The sequence below is a fragment of the Clarias gariepinus genome, chromosome 3 (assembly GCF_024256425.1).
Source record: "Clarias gariepinus isolate MV-2021 ecotype Netherlands chromosome 3, CGAR_prim_01v2, whole genome shotgun sequence".
NCBI classification, from domain to species: Eukaryota; Metazoa; Chordata; class Actinopteri; order Siluriformes; family Clariidae; genus Clarias; species Clarias gariepinus.
In genome coordinates this window covers 38,375,034-38,394,646 of record NC_071102.1, presented here as the reverse complement: position 1 = coordinate 38,394,646, position 19,613 = coordinate 38,375,034, and the positions used below count along the sequence as shown (strand labels likewise).

The 19,613-nt window shown below is 40.4% G+C and overlaps 1 protein-coding gene across 2 annotated transcripts in view; it reads left to right on the top strand.

Moving 5' to 3' along the window:
* The window catches only part of elfn1a (extracellular leucine-rich repeat and fibronectin type III domain containing 1a), an 86,369-nt gene that overhangs the window by 8,546 nt on the left and 58,210 nt on the right, over positions 1-19,613 (top strand). Inside the window, exon 2 of one of the 2 annotated variants that reach the window (XM_053493282.1) lies at positions 3,680-3,928. The exons of the other annotated variant lie outside the window; for it this stretch is intronic. The gene's annotated coding sequence lies outside the window, so the exon portion shown is untranslated. The remainder of the gene's footprint in view (positions 1-3,679; positions 3,929-19,613) is intronic. 2 annotated transcript variants of the gene reach the window in all.

Sequence of the window (19,613 nt, the reverse complement as noted above, 5' to 3'; positions counted from 1 at the left end):
AGAATGCTATAAGATAAAACTCACTTAATCTCTGTAGCCCTAAGGGACTGCAATTGTTGCAGCTTTGGTTAACAGTCAAGGCATGCCAAAACTGCCAAGCAGCCTACCAAAATAATTTGTTGAATCCTAAGGTCTGCTCCAACACCAGGTTCACTGTAAATCAAAGCACTGTAATGTGCACAAGGAGGTTGGAGGCGCCACAGATGGCTTGCTCCGTAGTGGAGGCCTGTCAAAGGCAATTGCCCAAATATGGTAGTACTTTCATGCCTCTGGTTGTCAGAGTTGACAGGAATGTTGACATGCATTCCCAAAACACCCTCAGTTTTACAAAGAGGCCGGAGGGTAAGACAATCAATTGCAATGCCTGTTGTCAACAGGCAAGTCCCCCCAAAATCTGTGTTTTAGAGTGAAGAGGACATAAAAGGTGCCTTGCACAGGCTCACTGACGTGACCCGCTCTGTGGCTGGGGTTTAAAAGTATTTAAACCCAACTATAAAAAAATATTAATAATCAACAATATAGTTTCCTTTCTGGGAGCACTTTTTTGACCAGCTTTAGCTGGTCCACTCAAGGGCAATTCATTATTCTGTTCTGGAATTTGAATCTGAAAGCAGGGAAATAGATTTTGCACAGATTGTGTCAACCAAGCCTGGTGTCATCCATAAACCAAATTGGTGGAGATCCATCCTGCATCCCGTTCTATGTGTCTCACTGCCAGGAAGTTTCGATCAGCTTTGTGACAGAGGGCTCAATAGCTGCAGATTGAAGAGATGGCTCCAATGTGAGTAGCATAATTGTAGTAAATTGCTTGCACGCCTTATGTGGAAGGCAATATTGTAAGATCTCTTTAGGATATCACCAGTAGATCTATTTAGGCAACAGGTACCAGAACGAACAGTAATTTATTTTGTCCAATGAAGCCACCAGTAATGCAATGCAAGTGACAATCTGACAGGCTTGCGGCAACATTTAGAATGGTCTAGTAGAGGGTTTAAAAAAAAAAAAAACTCCTTCCAATTCTGTCAAAGTTTTACTACTGATGCACAGTGAAATTCCCTGTGGCTGAAGCTGTGCAGAACAACACATTTCATGCTATGAGCTGCTTCTCAGCCTCTGGTCAAATCCAAGCTGTTCGCCATTCAATGATGGCTGTCCCAGACTGTTTGGTGCTACCTGGAGGCTGATAAAGGCTACATCAGATTTTCTTACAAACACAGCAATTCCAGATCATTTCCTTAACACACTCAATGCTTAATTGGTTAATGCACCGTATATAAGGTACATGTTCATTCCCAGCATCCGGAGATCTTGGTATCCTTCAGTGATCACAGAGCCAAAGCTCTAAGTGCATACTGTCTAGTGGAAACTAGCAAACTCTGTGGTTAACCACAAAAAAGTATGTGTCATGCTGGGAATACTCGCCCCACTAGTAAAATAGAGTCACGTTGCTAGTCCTCAGGCGCCTGGGGATGTAAAAGCTGAGTAACTTGCCAAGGAAGCATCGCTCAGCAGAGAAAAGAATAGATGAGGAGAAGAAGGGAGAATCAGTTCCTGCTATACTGAGCACAGTATGAGTTCTCGTCGTATACGTGACTTCAACTCTAACATTACTCATTTCAACTCAGAACTGCTTATGGCAGGACATCCATACACATACAGTACGTGCAAATACGTTGCACTCTGTTCGGAGTCGACTTGATATTTGAGTGTAACTTTGCTGTACAAGCACATACAAGTAAAATAGCATTAATTATGACCAGAGTCACCATGATACCGTTTGTCTTAGCGGTAAACGTCTTGACAGTTGTAACGCTTACAGGAAAGCATCCAGGTGTACTGCCCCCTGGTGGTTACAAGGGGTAAATTAGAACCAATGGCAGAGTGATAAAGGCAAACAGAAGGTGATAAACTCAATCATTTTAATCATTACTTTAAACATTCTATAGACAATGAGGTATGCAACTTGAATTCAGTAAATTGTTTAATAGAATTAAACAGTCTCAGTTTATAAGTGATAATTATTTAGTTTGAATTGTACTCAACATACTACTGTATATGATGTAATGATGTTAGATTAGATTTAATTAGAAAAGAAATGAGATAGATTATAAAATCAGATTTGACCTTGTTATTTCTGATGGCATCAATATCTTTGTTGCACACACACACACACACACACACACACACACACACACACACACACACACACACACACACACACACGCACACGCAAAGCCATAGACCAATGCATGCTGCTCAGCAAAACATGCATGTCGCAGCCATTATAATTAGTCCCAGAGGGACATACGGATCCTTAGGAGCAAGGACCAAAAGGACCCTAGAGTTACTGCAATCCAAATTAATTTCATGAATTTATTCATATTAATATAGCCAAGATGAATTAATTTAGGATCTCCATTCAGGATATTCAAATCTTCTTTTGTTACCAGTTTGGCTGTTAACCTACGAGTTAGGAATTTTTCATTTTATCTTATGTGATTTAATATTGACCAGACTGACGATACACGACAATCTTGCTGTAAATAGGGGACCTATTATGCAAAAATGTACTGTTTAGTCATTTTTAGGCATACAGATGAGTCTTGAGGGAAAAAAAAGGAGTGGCCTTGGGTTTAAACAAGCCAATTAAATCTTTCTTCTAATGTGACATCATATAAGAAGACCCCCTACCTTGGCTCGTTTCTCAGTTCTACACAGCTCTGCTCAGCTTTGCTTTGCTTTCACAGGGGTAGGACTCGTCCCTCTCTTTTGCACTGACATGAAAGTTTTTTTGAGTTATTAAACGATGCATTATGTCAGGGTATTTATGCTGGAGTATTAACACACACTCTGGAGACCATGTTAAAGTTTTAAAGAAATAGCAAAATATGGGACCTTTAAGGTGTGTGAAAGTTGAGTTTATGATGCAAGGCTGTGGATGAAAAGAAGACAAAAAATATCACTAGTAGACTTACTCTATAGGTATGATTAAAAAGTGACAAATAACAAAGGGAGACATTTCTCTAATATGCAGTGCTGTGCAAAACTCTTGAGCCAGCCTTTTTTTTTTTATATTAGATTCTAACAAATTGTGTAGATTAAATTAAAGCAATGGGAACAAATGTTTTACTGCGACAGGCTGCAAAGTGACTAAAGATACAATTTTAAAATTGGTTGTTTATGTAACAGCCTCAGCAGCGACCTCATTTCCCCTCTCGTCTGGTCCGGCCTCTCGGCATTCAGCATCACCAGTACACTAAACACCAGCCTGATCATCATCTGCACCTGTTTCTCACTGGTTCATGCCTTAAGTTAGATGTGTTTCATGCTTGAATGATTCATAGGTCACCGTGTGGTTTAACAAACAAAAAACATTTCTGCGAAACTGCTCAGGTACAGAACTGGACTGAAAATGAGAGATAAAAAGTCCTTCGGGGAGCCTGGAGAACTAGTCCTCTATTTTAAAAATAAAAGAAAGTCTAGCTCTTTGGAAGCAGAATATGAAGAGATGAGGGGTGGCTCAAGAGTTTTACACAGTACTGTACTTGATCTTTTGTGCTTTGTGATTCGATATCTCTTTTATAAGCAATATATTGCAAGCCTTTTACGTCTGTGTCTTTGCTGCAAACACAAGGCTCGCGTTCTTCTTCACGCCACCTTTTTCTCCTTCTGTTGCTAGGAGAGAGTGTATGGTTTTTGAACCCGTGAATATTTGTCTGGACCGCGCTGGTCGCCGCAGCTGAAGTGCCGAGAGGCTATGTGAGAAGAAACGTGCCGAACCGAAGTGCGAGGACAGGTGCTGCTTGATGGAAGCAGCCAAACAGCCATCTGCTCTAGAACACTTCTAGCCCCTGGAAAGGAGCTGTCTCGTACTTGCAGAACTGATTAATGTCTTCGTCTCGCTCACCAAAAGACATACCTGGCAGATGTGAGTTACTTTGATTTCGGGAAATCTGACACTAGTCAGACTTTTACTAAATTAAATCAGTGTTAAAAATGAAGGAGGAGAAAAAAAAAACAGTTTGGCATGTCTTATGGTGCATGAAGCAGAAAAAAATAAAACGTTCATGTTGTCTGTCTTTGTGTCACATGTGAGACGGGAAAAAGTCCAATATTTTATTACCAGCGTAGTTCAGTGCGTGAGGAATGACAAATCGGTGTGGTCCACCTTTTCGGTTTCCTTCTGTGTCTTCCCGGCGAGTCTGAGAACATCTCTGCCAGGAAATCTTGAGAAACAGCGGCGAAGCGAACGCTCACTCCTGGATATCTTGACAGATTTATCTTGCTCACAGGAGCGGGTATAAATGTAGAGTGTGCTTCTCAGACAGGACCACGGTGTAAAAAACCGGTGGGTTCAGCGGCCCTTTCCTTCAGCTACACTGACATGGGTTAAGGATGTCTCCTGAAACAGGGACATTTAATAGCGGACGCCAAATCGTTCATGACTCAGAGACAGGCAGCGGATGTCCAGGACGATTTTGTCAAAGTGAAGCGGTTATGTCGGAGTCTGTGGGAGGGCTGTGAGTCTAACATTAAAGATCGGGGGGAAAAAAGAAGGCGTTGGTAAAGCGGTGCTGTGCTCTACAGTTGTAAGTACCTGTGCATCGTATTCATATTCTCTGCTACTGAACCAGAGAGACGCTGTTAAAATGGCAGACGGCAGTCGTTCCTCATATGCGAGGGTGTATCGCTGATACCTGCTTCATGAGGGTTAACTACACCATCTGCTGAGACAACAGGGGTCCTGCATTGTCAGGTTTTGATTATAAAGACTCCATCCAGAAAAAAAAAACAGGACTATAGCTGAACTATAAAGATCACGGATTTACATACACTTAAATGCATAGTGCTTCTTTCCTCCTAGCAAGGGATTGAAATCTAAAGCTAGCAGGCCTTGTATGGGCAATATTTTTAATCTGCTCTGCTAATGTGCAATATTGATCGCTGTTTCCAGGGTACCATTAAGAACCCCAAGCATCTCTTAAAGTTCAGTGGGTAATTAAGTAAAATGTCTTTTAAATTCTATTGACTGAAGATTGCACCAGCTGCCAAGATAGCTTTAATGCATCTCAAGATTTTTAAGGGCTCTAAGCATTTCTGTCATGGTGGGACGTAAATCTTGCGTTGTGGCAGGCACGGGCATCGCGCTTACGTAAGCAAACACATCAGGTCATAATTAAAGGCTGGGAATTGTTTTAAATAATTCAACCCATGACTGTTTATGAGACTCTATGATGAAAAAAAAAAAAAAGCATTACTTGTCCTGGTAATCAGCAGCAAGAGTGCAAAGAAAAGCAGCGTTACCATAGAGACCGGCTTCAAACTTGGAGAAAATACAGTATGCTAGGATCTATTTAACAAATATGTGCCAGTATTCACATGGTTTGTTGGCTGCCGTGTTTACCCGCAGTGTCTCCAGGCATTACAGTGTAGACACATACAGTATCTTCTGCAAGAATTTGGAAATTTGTGCATTAGGAAATTTACACACAGCTTCTTTAAATCACTGAATCATCATTATAAGTTATTCAAATCATAAATTTGTATCAATTTCCCATTTGTTGGGAAGGAAAGCATGACCATTAGCACAAGCAATGGCTTTAAACATGGGCTGTATACATGGATAATATAGAGTGTTAGCATAATTATATACAGTAATATAAACGAAGCATGGTTTTTACAAGTATTTTACACACTCCATTATTGTTCACTTGTCATTTCGTTGTGTGAATAATTCAGTTTTAACTTTGTGTGCAAACTGAAAAGAAATCTGTTTTTTTTTTTTTTTTGCAGTTTTTGTAATTCCTTTAGGCACTGAAATAATTCCATCCGTCCAGCTAGGAACCTCTGTACTCCAACTAGGAACCCTCAATGATGACCACTGGATTTATTAATAGTGTTAGAATTTTTGGTGGTAATTTGAGAAGATCAATCAGTGCATGTCTTTGGGAGGAAACGGGGAGAAAATGCAAACTCCATGCACAAAGACCCTGAGGTGGGAATCGAACCCAGACCCTGTAGGTGCAAAACCACAGTGCTAACCACTAAGCCACCGTCTCGCTACTTAAAAATAGTTGGTTATTAAAAAATTGCAATATTTTAAGACTTTCTTAAAATACTTTACTTTTGTGATACTTTACAAACTTTTCATTGTTGTACTTTTGGTTGGCGAAGCGTTTTATGGATAATAGGATAATAATCTGTCCGAAAAAATGTGTACAAGTAAATGCTATGGAGCAAGGATGCCTTCAAATCAATCAATCAATCAAACAAACATAAATGCCTGATAAAGCTCATAATACAGTAATTAATGAAATAAAGGCACTATTTGGTGTGATGAGGCTTTGAGGACCCTGTAGTCTCGGGTACAATGTGCCTGTAGTACAGCTACAGTTCGTCTAAAAGCTCCTTTTTTTGCTTGCAAAACCCTGCAGCTTCCATCTTGCTTTTTTTTTTTTTTTCTAAAAAGTGATTGCTTATATAATGTACTTCTTTCCTTTCTAGCATACAAGTATTTTCCTGTCAGGTTTAATTTTATGATAAAATATTGAGGTTTGAAAATGAAAATCTAGCTATCTATGCAAAAAAACAAAACAAAACGGAACAATACAAAAACCTTTATTTTCTACTGATACATTTTATCTTAATGTACTGAAACTAGTACACAGTTACCAAATGTGGTTCTTTCGCCCGATTAAGGGTTAAATCATGTTAAATGCATATTCTGCCACAGTTCCATGGGTACAGTATTGTATCTATTTGAAATAACTGTGTGTATGTTGCATTTTTAAAAATTCTAAGTTTGGATTATTGGATAAACTCACTCATCCACTGATCCACTCATCCGTATCTCCTGCTAGATCGATTCCTTTTTTAGCCAGGGAAAACCTTAACCCATTTAATTCATTTATCCTCTCTCTCTCTCTCTCTCTCTCTCTCTCTCTCTCACTCACACACACACACAGAAACACACATTCACTCTCTCTTCCTCTCTCTCTCTCTCCCTTTACTGTCTTGATGTTCTTTATGCTTCTTATTTGTTGGCCAAGTACCGTGCATTGTGGCAGGCCATGATATGATTGATCTATTTCACATGCCTAGTAGTAACTTCTGTTTCTAAAAACATTTCTTAAGCCCTGGGTTGTTGGTATGAAGCCTGTATACTGTACCTTCGATTTTCTGGTCATCAGTCTTCTCTTCCATGTCTTCCTACCTGCACTTGATTTTAGTAATGTGTTTTTTTTTTTTTTTTTTTTTTTTTGGGTGGACAGTGCTTCATAAACCCTAATGCCCAGAGCCCTTCATATACACCGTATACATTACATCCAAAGTACTGTGAACACCTGACCGATACATTCACATTCCAGATTTATTCTTTTTATTCTTCTATAATGAAAATCCTTTATAATGAGCTCCAAGGCATTTGGACCGTGGCTGTGAGGATTTACGATCTTTTAGCTATGGGGGCAATTGTAAGAATTTTGGCCTCTTGGTTTTCACTCGCTCACTCACTCATTGTCTCTACCACTTTATCCTGTGTATAGGGTTGCCCTGGACAATCCATCACTACAGGACATTTGGGAATACCAATGAAACCAGAGTACCCGGAGAAAACCCACCAAGCATGGGGACTGAATGCACACAAACCCGAGGCAGGAATCGAACCCAGACCCTCAAGGTGCAAGGCGACAATGCTTACCATTAAGCCACCCCTCTTACTGTAGGTCCTATAAAGGGAAAATGTAAAACTTTAGCCTGCAACGACATTTCAGACAATTCTAAGCTTTTTCGTGGTAAAAAGTTAATGGAAGACCCAAAAAGTCAGTTGTCCACAGACTTTTGGACGCATAATGAACTGTTGTTCAGGTGACTGAAAATGCCAGCGTAGGACGTGCTCAGACTGTCAGACAATCCACAATTGCTAAACACAGTGTGAGAGTGTATGAGAGACATTAAAGCAGAGTTGAAGCACATAAAGCCTTTAAGTGGAGGCTTTGATGCAAAACCATATAGTGCTGTCTATAAGGATGTGATTATAAAAAAGGATATGTAGCAGATGAGTCATTCTTCTCTCTGCCGAACTCCCTGCATGTTGATGCGGGTGGAATAGTGCATGCCTGAGTCCTTGACTTCTACAGTAAGGGTGTCTGCTGCTTCTGTTCTACTTTAACATTAACACGATGGTGGACCACCACAAGCTGCCGGAACAGCTTTGTTGCTTGTCGGGGTAGGATATTAAAAGTGTCTCAAATTATACAGTAGAAATGGAAAAGTATGTGTATATATAGTATAAACACGTGTACAAAAGTGAAAATATCCAGCGAGCAGCAGTTCCCTGAGAACAAATGCCTTGTTTATGCCAGAGGTCAGAGTGACCAGACTGGTTCAAGCTTTTAGAAAGGCAACAATAACTCAAATAACATTTTGTTACAGCTGAGGTATGCCAAAGAGCATCCCGTCAAACCTTAAAGCAGATGAAGACCACATCGGGTGCTGCTCCTGTCACCTAGGAACAGAAAAGTAGGGCTACAATTTGCATGGACTCAACAAAATTGGACAGTAGAAGGCAGAAAAACATTGCATCATCTAAAGAGTCTCAATTTTTCCTGTGACATACGGATGGTAGGGTCAGAATTTGTATAAACATCATGAGAGCATGGATCCATCCTGTCTTTTATGAATGGTTCAGGCTGGTGGTGGTTGGCGCACTTTGGCTTCACCCAGTATCAACTGAGCATCATTTCAATGCCACAGCCTACCAGAGTATTGTTGCTGACCATAACCCCCACTTTATAAGCCCATGATAACACCGCATGCCACAAGGATCTCAAACGGATTTCTTGAACACAACAATGAGTTCACTGTACTCAATTGGCCTCCACAGTAGAGCTAAATCCAATAGAGCACCTTTGGGATGTGGTGGAACCAAAGAACCACATTGTGGACATACCACCAACAAATCTGCAGCAACTCCAGCAACATTTCCAGCACCATGTTGGATCAATGCCTTGAAGAATTACGGCAGTTCTGGAGGCAAAAGAGGGTCCAACCCAGTACTAAAAGGGTGTATCCATTGAAGTGTCCAGTGAGTCTATGGTCTGAATGTGCAGAGTGACGTAGAAGTCCGCCTAGTCATACTAGTCATTTTGAGCAAATTAATCCCTTTTATCCTGATCGATTGCAGTGTAATAAAGCCAGACGTGACGTTGGGCTTGTGGGGCAACAGCACCGCTGTCCGAATTAAATCAATTTACCACAGTATATTTGTGTGCCTTAAGCAATAAAGCTCATCTCGTTCGGCCCCCGGTTCCGTGATAGCTTTTCACTAAGTGCCGCATCACAATGCAGAGTGCAAACCAGCTTCCCTTAGCCCTGCTTTAGTTGTTTACTTGTCTCGCTCCAAAAAACAGGTGTCTTGTGGATCTTAATGTCTTGCAGCCTTAATCGTATGAAAGATTTATTTATTTTTTTTAAGAATCCTTGCTTGATATAGACTATGATTACGGTGAAATGGGCCGTGCAAGTAGTTCTAAGTGAATGGCATTCAACGGAAAATGATATTCCCGGGCGTTTTAACGAATAGACGAGCTTGGCAGATGGCATGAACAGAGGTGCTGCACCAGCCTGCACCTGTTGTCTGTACTCGCGCAGGCCCTTTGGTGCTAGATACACCGGGCTGGCTTTCAGCCGCAATCAGAGCAGCCGGCTGATTGCCGACTGAGCGACAGAGACATGAGAAGGAGAGCCAAAGGGGGAGCAGGAGAGAGAAAACGATGAAATTGTGAGCACTGTGAGGTGTTATCCTGCTGACAAATATGGATGTCCTTGTAAACAGTGTGTCAATTACACCATCTCACCTTAATGCTGGATGACAGACTAATGTTTATTAGAGACTCATGGGTGAATATTTGCGCCTGGCTCCAGTCTCCAGGGAGAAGCGCGGTGTTTGATGAGACTCTTCTCAACTTCTCAGTGGATTTACTGTACTCAGCTGAAGCCACTGCCGAATTTAACTTGTCATTCGGTGGACTTGAGCAAGGGAGGAACGAGCCACTCTAATGATGTGGGATTTTATGTGAGCGTAGACTGAAGTGAAGCTGACAGCCTGTTCCTTGCTGACTTTGTGCAATTAATTTGCTGATAGCTCACCATTTCTTTCTTTCTTCTTTTTTTTTTTTTCAAGAGAAGTACTTTACATTCAGTCTGTCATTTCAAATGAATCAAAATGCCTCAACTAGCTGTCACTCTCTGGCTTTCTCCATAGCTGGCTTGACATGTTAATCTTGTGTTCTCTTTCACATTTCCAAAGCCTTAAGCTTATTATCGAGTAACTACATGGACACAATACAAAATAATGAAGCTATTATAATGTTAAAAGCGAGGTTGGTTCTAAGAAGTGGAATCATCTATAGATGGAACCTGTACTGTACATGACAATGCCCAAACTAGGGACAAACTGGGGACAAACCATTTGATTAACAAAAAAGCCTTCTGCTTGATAACAACAATCAACATGTTAAAGATATTTAACCAGGAATAGCAACACCATTCTATCTTACATCCAAAAAATAGCACATTCTACTGTATGAGTGTTAAGTGATGTTATGTAAATCTGCAATTGCTTGAAGTGTCCATGGCACCTTGATAGGCTTAACGGGAGTATTATAGTAAGTATTATAAGGAACATACAGTATAAGGAATGAGGGTTGTTTTATGAACACATGTCAGAGAACAAAGAGAGATTCAAGAGATGGTAAGGGACTCATCACAATGTCGGAAAACCATGACAATGCTTCCTAATTTGATTAGATTAACCAAAAATGACTGTTTTATTTACTATATAAAACAATATGACGCCAGACTCTCACACACATGTGGTTATTAAACATCTCACTTCAGATTTATTTCACTGCAGCGATGTGCTTCACTCTTCTGGGAAGGCCTTCCACTGGATTTTGGAGCGTGGCTGTTAGGATCTGTCTTCATTTAGCTACAAAAGCATCACTGAGATCAAGCCCTGATGTTGGGTCAGGAGGTCTGGAGTGCACCCAGCATTCTTGAGTTCACAACTTGAGGACATCCACTCGAACCTTAACAAACCATATTGGAGTGGAGCTCGGTTTAAGTAAGGTTTATATCTCTTAGGTCTAGTGAAGGGAAGCTGTAATGCTGCAGCATACAGTAGAAAGCCATGAGTTGTGCTTCCAACTTTGTGGCAACTGTTTGAGGAAGGGCTACAATCATGTTCACAGCTGACTTAAGGTCCCACCACAGCATTTTTAGTGGGTTGAGGTCTGGACTTTCATGCCATTCCAAAACCTTGATTCTTTAACATTTTTTAGCCGTTCCGATGTAGATTTCCTAGTGTGCTTCAGATCACTGGTCAGTTCCACCAGGTTTAACTGTGGGACTAATAGCCTCACGTTTGCTTCTAGTATACTCTGGTATACAGGGACGTTCATGGTCGACTCAGTGACTGGAAGGTGCACAGGTCTTAACAAGCCCAAATAATCACGCCTCGACCACAGGGCTTGACAGTGGGTATAATCCCAAACAACTTCACTTTGGACTCATTTGTTCATAGTCCAGTACATTGTTCCAGAAGCCTTGTGCTTTATTTAGATGCAGTTTTGCAAACCTCAGCCTTCCTTTCATGTCCTTTTTAGACAAAAGAGGCTTTCTCCTGGCAACCCTCCCAAACAAACCATACTCATTCAGTCTTCTTCTAATTGTGCTGTCATGAACTTAACATTTAACATGATCACTAAGACCTTAGCACTTGGGTTATTTGTATTTCCCTGTATTTCAACCTGTTTTTAATAGTTTCCAATTGTAAATAATCTTTCTTACTGTAGAGCAATGAACTCCAAATAGTTTGAAGTGGCTTTTTAACCCTTTCCAGTAAACTTGCTTCAATAAGACCACTGATTAAGTCTTTCCCTTTTGGGATTGTGTTAACACACACTTGAATGGTAGCAGTAAAAGGGGAAATCTTTGCATCATCAAGTTATATATTGTTGTTCATCTTTTGTAATACTAAGCTTATTTTTATTGTGTTTTATCACAAAACAGCCTAAAATTTAAAGAGGCGGTAATAACTTTTGAACATGACTGTACATTCTGTATGTGTTTGAAGGTGAGTATACTTTTAGCCATATGTATGGAGAAAGAAAGCTTGTCAGAGAGAGAGAGAGTGTGCACACAATTCTGGCACGCTCCATTTCATCATCAGAGTACTCCCGTGGTTAAATATGTAGGAGAATCTGCTCTCTAAGACGTTCCACAGAACCAGACCCCTTATTCATCATCAATGCACCTCCTTTTTCGTTCTCTCCATCCTTCCGCCTCCCCCCTTGTTTACAAGATTCAGTCAGCCCTGTTTAGAACACGCCCAGCGGTCTGCCTGTCTCTCATCACGGGTCGTGCCACCCGTGTTCGCTGGAAACCGATGGACACAAATTAGAAGGCATGTAACGTGGCACATGAAAATTTGATGACACCTCTTGCTGTGTGACGAACTTGAGTGCTGTCCTTGTCCCTCGCAATCAGACCGTCGTAATATTTCAGCGGGTAATCATAAATTCATCTGAAGGAAATATTCTTTCCAAAATGATTCTGACGCCTGCTCTTTTTCTTTTCCTTTCTTTCTTTTTTTTAACTTTAATATTCTTACAGAATAAATTCAGTCCTCTTGGCTTGGTTGGAAATTCAATCATTTAGATGGAAACGTCCATAAAACTGTGATCCATCAATCACTGGCTATTATATATATATATATAAAAAGCACATTAAAACTGTAGTCACCCGGGTCATTTGGTAAATGACAGTAAGTGACTGTAATTTATTGTCTTTATATTGTACACTTGTTTACCAACAATGGCAACCCAGCTTTGAATTGAACCCACAACCATATGATCAGCAACCCAAAGTACTAGAGTCACCGCTACAACCGTAGGGCATTTTTACAGTACCTGACATAATACAGTATAGAGTTGTGAATTACCATGACAGCTAGGACATTAAACATCATATATAAATAAATAAAGCAGTCGTGCATTATTTTTACAATCAAATGCTTAAAATCACAACAGAAATGCATTTTTAATGAAAGGTCAGGTCATTGTATTGATTCTCTTCAATTACATACACCAACTTGATTGATGCTTCCCATCTAACAGCCGCGACTTACCCGTGGGAAAACTAAGTACTATACGACACTCCAAACAGGATTGAATTGTATTTTTTTTTTTTTTTTTTTACAGCTTTGTGATATCGTACAGTAATTGCTTCTACAATAAGACTGTGTCTTGATAGGCAGTAAAAAGTGTATTTTAAGACCAAAAAACGCAGTGTGCTGGTGGATTTTGAATGTCACACTCCTTGTTGTGTCAGTCCACCCACATCAGTACAGGCACTTTCATTTCTAGCTACAAAAATAGCAAATAGCAAGAGGAACGATAAAAAAAAAAATGGAAAATGTCTAAATGATTGAAATTATATTTTGTGCATGTATGAGGAAAGAGGCCAGTGAGTTTTGCCCATTTTTCCCCCCATTTCATTTTAATTTTCTGTTCATCTTGTCACTATGTATTACTGTGAAAAAGTCTAATTCCGTCATATTTTGCTCCCAAAGAGCCAGACTTTCTTGTATTTTTAATGTCGTCTTGAGGGATAGTTCTCCAGACTTCCTCAAGGATTTTTTTCTTTTGTCTCGCAGACATTTTCAGTCCAGTCCCTCTACCTGAGCAGTCTCTTAGGATGTTTTTTTTTGTTAGGCCACACGGTGACCTAAGGGGGAAAAAAAAAATCTAACTCAAGGCATAAACCAGTGAAAAACAGGTGGAGATGATGAGAGATGATCAGGCTGGTGATTAGTATACTGCTGATGAGTGGTTGGAACAGACGAGAGGGGAAATGAGGCTGCTGCTGAGCTTATTACATAAACAAACTAATAATTTATTAATTAGTTTATTGCTAATAATCTTTAGACACTTTGCAGCCTGTTGCATTAAAACATTCCTTTTCGTTTCTTTCATTTAGTCTACATCATTTAATTTAAATGAATTTAATATAAAGGAATGATTGGTGGCTCAAGACTTTTGTACAGTCCTGTACATGGATGATTTTTCATATTTTAACATACTTTCAGGTTATACACATTCAAATAAAGCTTACTGGCTTTAAAAAAAAAAGCCATTTTAGCAAGTTGAAATATGTTTAATGTATTTAAATTTGCTATTACAAGATTTTGCCAGGCCAAATACGATTACTAAACTCATTTCTTGACATTATTTTTGTCATTTTCAAGATTTCAAAATGTAAAAACCTCTTATTTTATTGGCAGATTTGCATTTTGCTTCTTCTTAAAAAAAAAAGTCATACGGCGATAGAATAAGACATTTTAATTCTTCTATCATGGTTATAGCCTATTTCTAAGATACAACTATTTTAAGCTTGAAATGATTATTTCAAAAAAATGTCTAATACATTTAGTGCAATATATAATCAAAAATAGTGCCCAGTGGCTTATCGGTTGGCCTTGTTGCCTTGCCCTGCTATTGTGGTGGTTTGAAGTCTGGTCTCCGGTCCTGTGTGCATGGAGCGTGCATGTTCTCCTTGTGCTCAGTGGGTTTCCTCCGGTTTCCTCCCACAGTGCAAAGAAATGCTGTCTAGGTTCACTGGCTGTTCCAAATTGCCTGTAATGTGAGTGTGTGTGTGTGTGTGTATGTGTGTGCTTGTGCCCTAGGATGGGTTGGCCCCCTGAAGACCCTACACAGGATAAGCAGTATGGATAATGCATGCATGAACAGAGCAATTGGACTAATATACAGTAGATTATCTCCATGATGAGAATGTGGCTTTGAAACGTTCTGCATTTCCTCAGAATACACAGTCATTAAACTGACATGTCGTTGGTTGCTTTTTTGCCCGAACCTCAGGCTTTAGCACCAGGATGCCAGGTAGCGGCAGAATCATCATCATGCCGTTCTTTAGTTAAAGGTGTTGTTGTGACACCGTCTGGCCCGTGCATGTGTGCGGGCAGAACATGACGGTAGCATGTCTGGCCTTTGCAAAGAGTCCTGCCTGCCCTCCCTCAGGCTGAAGCACTCTTGAATTAACTGGGACGAAACTGCCTCTCAGTTCATTTTCTGCAGTTCCCTGCTGCCTCTGAGCACTGCTTTCTCTCTCGATTTGATTGATTATAGGTAATGTTAACCTCAGCCCACTGTGTTGAGAGCGTACGTGCTTTGCTATGTAGCCAGCCTAGTTCCTTTTATTTAGCTCATGTGTGCCAGAGAGCCGGGCATGCATTTCCGCATGAAAGCAATCTGTTTGGACGCAGTCCTTCCACAGTGATAGAAAAGAAATGTGATGTGATGTTGATGCCCCATATTTTCTTTGGAAATAGGCATACATAAACCATCGTGACCTTTCAGTGGAAGACAGATTAGGGTGTTTTTTTTTTTGTGTGTGTCAGAGAGTCTTCTGGTTCCCGGAGGATGTCTCTAAAAACTCGGAGCTTGGGAACTGTTAAGGTTCAAATTTAATCAATGAAACATGGGTTTTGTCCTCGTACTTGCCGATCGTCAGAGAAACAAACACACGGACGCCATGGAGCGTTGGAACGTACTCTGGCTTATTCACAGAACAAAGGAGGTACCTCAGCATAGGAACATCTCACCTCACCAAATTTCTGAAATTTTGCAAGAAATTCGCTTCGGCATACGAAGCATTCTCGGCATTCGAGTTAAACCGAATGCAGACTAAGTTGCGGGTACGTCCAAGAGCCGTTAAATCTGGTTAGCATCAGTGGAAAGTCAAGAGAAGCTGTTTCACATTTTTTATTTTTATGGGTTTTTACTGTATTTTGCATTTCGTGAATAATTTAAAGAAGCACGATGGCTTCCAAGAAGCGGCAGCAAAAAGGAAAGGGAGCCACTTTCAGTTTAGTTTTTAAAGCAGCTGGTTTAAAAAAAAAAAAAAAAAAAAAATATATATATATATATATATATATATATATATATATATAATTTTTTTTTTAGAAAATTGCTATATTTATATGATAATATTATGAATATGATATTAATTTAATATACTGTACATCACACTATATTTATTTTTTATAATTTTGAAATGATTTGAAATCCTGAACAAAAAGTGTTTTGTTCAGGATTTCCAATATTCAGTCATTTAAAGTAAATACACCTTATCTTTAATTGAAGCTTTAGTATCTACTATCCATTTAAAAGTAATTTTTTTTTTATTCTCTTTAATCTCAGGTGATTGATATTTTAAATAATTAAATAAATAAAACCCATTCAAAGCCACTGTCCTTGCGCACAGTTGGAGTCGATGCTGATGTCTCCGAGCGCCGTTTGCGGCGCGCTACAACGTGCATTATGGATGTGATTTCATTGAGCCTGAGAGAGCCCACATTTATGGTCAGCAGGACTGTTTTTACTCGTGATGTTCTGTTTTGTGTATCACGCCAAGTGACCGAGACAGTCAGGGCGACAGTGGAATTATATAAGTGAGCGTCTCAGTGGAGGCTGAAAACAAGCCAGGAGCAGACAGACGGAGCCAGGCATCACACGTATTTCCTGGAATGCTACATGCTGTGATCTATCACCAGATTTGCCACTACTGATAGCCCTTATTGTACTAGTAACTCAAAGTGTCTTATCTAATAAAGCCATAGGCTCCTGGTGCTTGCTTCCCCAGAGCCAATACTCATTTATTCGTTTTTTTTAATTAAAGTGTAATTATTCTCATTGGTTACTGAAAATACGTTTCCCTGAAATGATGAGGTTATGCGTTAGGCGTTGCCATTTATTTTATTTATTTATTTATTATTTTTTTTCCATTGTGTGAGCAGATTGATGTGAGAATAAATAAGACGCGTTTATATGCAGTCCTGCTCATCACTTCGTTTTATTAGTAATCTCAGTGTTGGCTCTTATGGGTCATTATCTGTTACATAATACCTATTGTTATTGCCTGATCTGAGAGCCTTGATTAAATTGCTGCAGGAGTAGAATGGAACATGTGTGTGTGTGTGTGTGTGTATGCATGCTGTTTGCTGGTGCTAGAGCTGTGGGCTGGAGGTGGTAAGCTCTCCCCTGCTCTTGTCTGAATTACCTGTCCACACTGATTAGTAGAAGTCAGTGTGGATTGGATCTCCTATAGGATCCTGCCTTTATAATTCAGATAAGCTCCCATCAGGCTGTGCGCTCCGCCCTCTTCAACTGGTTCTTCAACCTCGCCGTGCATCTCTGATGGCAGAGGAAGCGTCTCGCTAACTAACAGCGTCTCTGCATTCCTGGGGACTTTATCCAGATTAAGCACGGTAGAGCGTTCTCGCCACTCGACTGAACCAAACTTCTCCTTACCCTTTGCTCTTTCCTGCGCTTCCCGCCGTCTTCTGAACTGCTCCGAGGAAGGAGGGGAAAAGGAAAAAAGCTTTTCTAATTGACTACCGAAAATGGTCTGAAGAGAGAGAAAAAAGGTCAGATTGAATTCAAAACGGTCAATTAGCATTTAAGTGTAATAATTGAATTTGCCACTAAGCCAAAAACATAATCCAGTTTTACAGTCCCTAGGCCATCGAGAGAGAGAGAGAGAGAGAGAGAGAGAGCATGTTAAATGCATCCTTAATGTGTGCTGACACAATCCGGTCCCTTTATACAGGTTTTTCCATAGCTTCTTTAATCAGAGTAATCCCTGTTCATGATCCATTAGCCGAGTGTGACATTTGCATTGCGAAAGAACGGAGAAAGCATCAGATTCATCTGACTCCTGTATGATCTGCGTTTAAAGCTCGTTCGGGAACCGGTTTCCGGGAAACACCGGGCCGTTTTTAATTCACAGGCGAGAAGAAGCCGAACAGACAGGAGGGCGACTGTCCTTCACCTCCCTCGCTACCTAATCAGCGGCATCCGCTCGCGCCTGCCTGCAGTGGCTTGTTCCCAGGGGCTCAGTCAGACGCCCTTTATTGGAGCATCTTCAAGAGTCCTGCATAGTAAACCTCCATGGAGAGGTTTTTCCACCTTTCTTAATCCCCGAGTAATCCCGCTGTCTGGCCCATGCCTCAAACAGACAAACACCGCGGAGTTTCCCACACCCTATTACAATGCCCCAAGATGCACTTTTGTACTCCGTTAGTCCTGGGAAGGCCTGTTCGCAAAGCCGCAGTGCTTTCGTTCCGGATGACAAACCAAAGCAGGGAAAAAGACGAGGTCAGAGAAACGACAGGGATCTAATTGGATTCATTTGGAGGAGATTATTGTCTTTATTAATGCTGTTCATTTGGGATATTTTAGACTAATACATTTAGCCTGTTCTATATTTACATCAATAGACTTGGGATTGGATTGTTAAAGAAATTTGAAGCAGGACCGATGACGGCTCAGATGAACCATTTCCTTATTCTTATGCAAACAAATGCAGTACTGTGCAAACATTCTGAGCCTCTCTGTGCAGAAGGACTTTTTTTGCCTTTCACGTTTAGTCCAGTCCCTTTACTAGAGCAGTGGGAAATCAGTGGATTTCTTCTGTTTGCTAAGCCATATAATCAGTTATTCAAACATTGCAAACATATAGCATAAGGCAAGAACCAGGGAACCAGGACGGATGAGCAGTTGACTAGATGATGCTAAACGCTCAGTGGTTGGAACAGAAGAAAGGGGAAATAAGGTCGCTGCTGCGGTTAAACAACCCATTTTTAAATAGTATCTTTAGCCATTTAAAAAAAAACAAAAAACATTTGGTCCCATTTCATTATGCTTTATATCAATCTGCTTATTTGTAATTATAAATTTCGCTTCTTACTCATTTCTGAACAGTTCTGAACTAGTATTCGTAATGTATTCTTATCGGGTTGCGTCCCTAATACACGCAACACCCTCTCCATGCACTTGACATACAACTAGTTCAAAGCAACAAACCTTTCCATGTTTGCCTGCCTCTAATCCCTGTAATCTCTATTTTTTTTTGTCAGGGGGCAATGTAAGTGTTTGAGGTTTAGAAAAGAAAAGAGGATCAGGGCTTGTCTGAGAACAGGACTACTGAGCTCTGCAGATGTCATTACTAGATCGCAGAAGTCGAAATAATTGCCCAGGGGGTACTATTGATTCGACAGGTTGTTCGTGCTTGACATTTGTTCAGCCAGACCTGACAATTGCTCAGATAAGGCTGATGTCCATGTCAGGACTTGATTTGTATGATATTATGAAGTGTTAAGGAACGTTACACGGTTTTGCCGTTAAATGTCACTGATAGGAGAAACAGAGCACAAAGTGGTTTAATGGTAAACAGAGACGAACCGCTGGCGTATTAGTCAAGATTCCGTATTAGTTCTTTTAAATTAGATATTGATTCAGGCATTTCGAATAAATCAGTGAAAGGGTTTTCGTATATGCTCCAAATGATCACCTCAGGGCATGTCATGATGATATGTGAGGCTGGATAGACAGCATATACAAAATACCATGGATCACCCAAGTATCTCCTGTCTGCCCAACCCAGCGTCATGGAGAGGGTGATCTGAATATGTGCGGTTTAGTAAACATTGGCGTGTTTGGCATAGTGGTTATCACAATGGGTCTGGGTTCGAA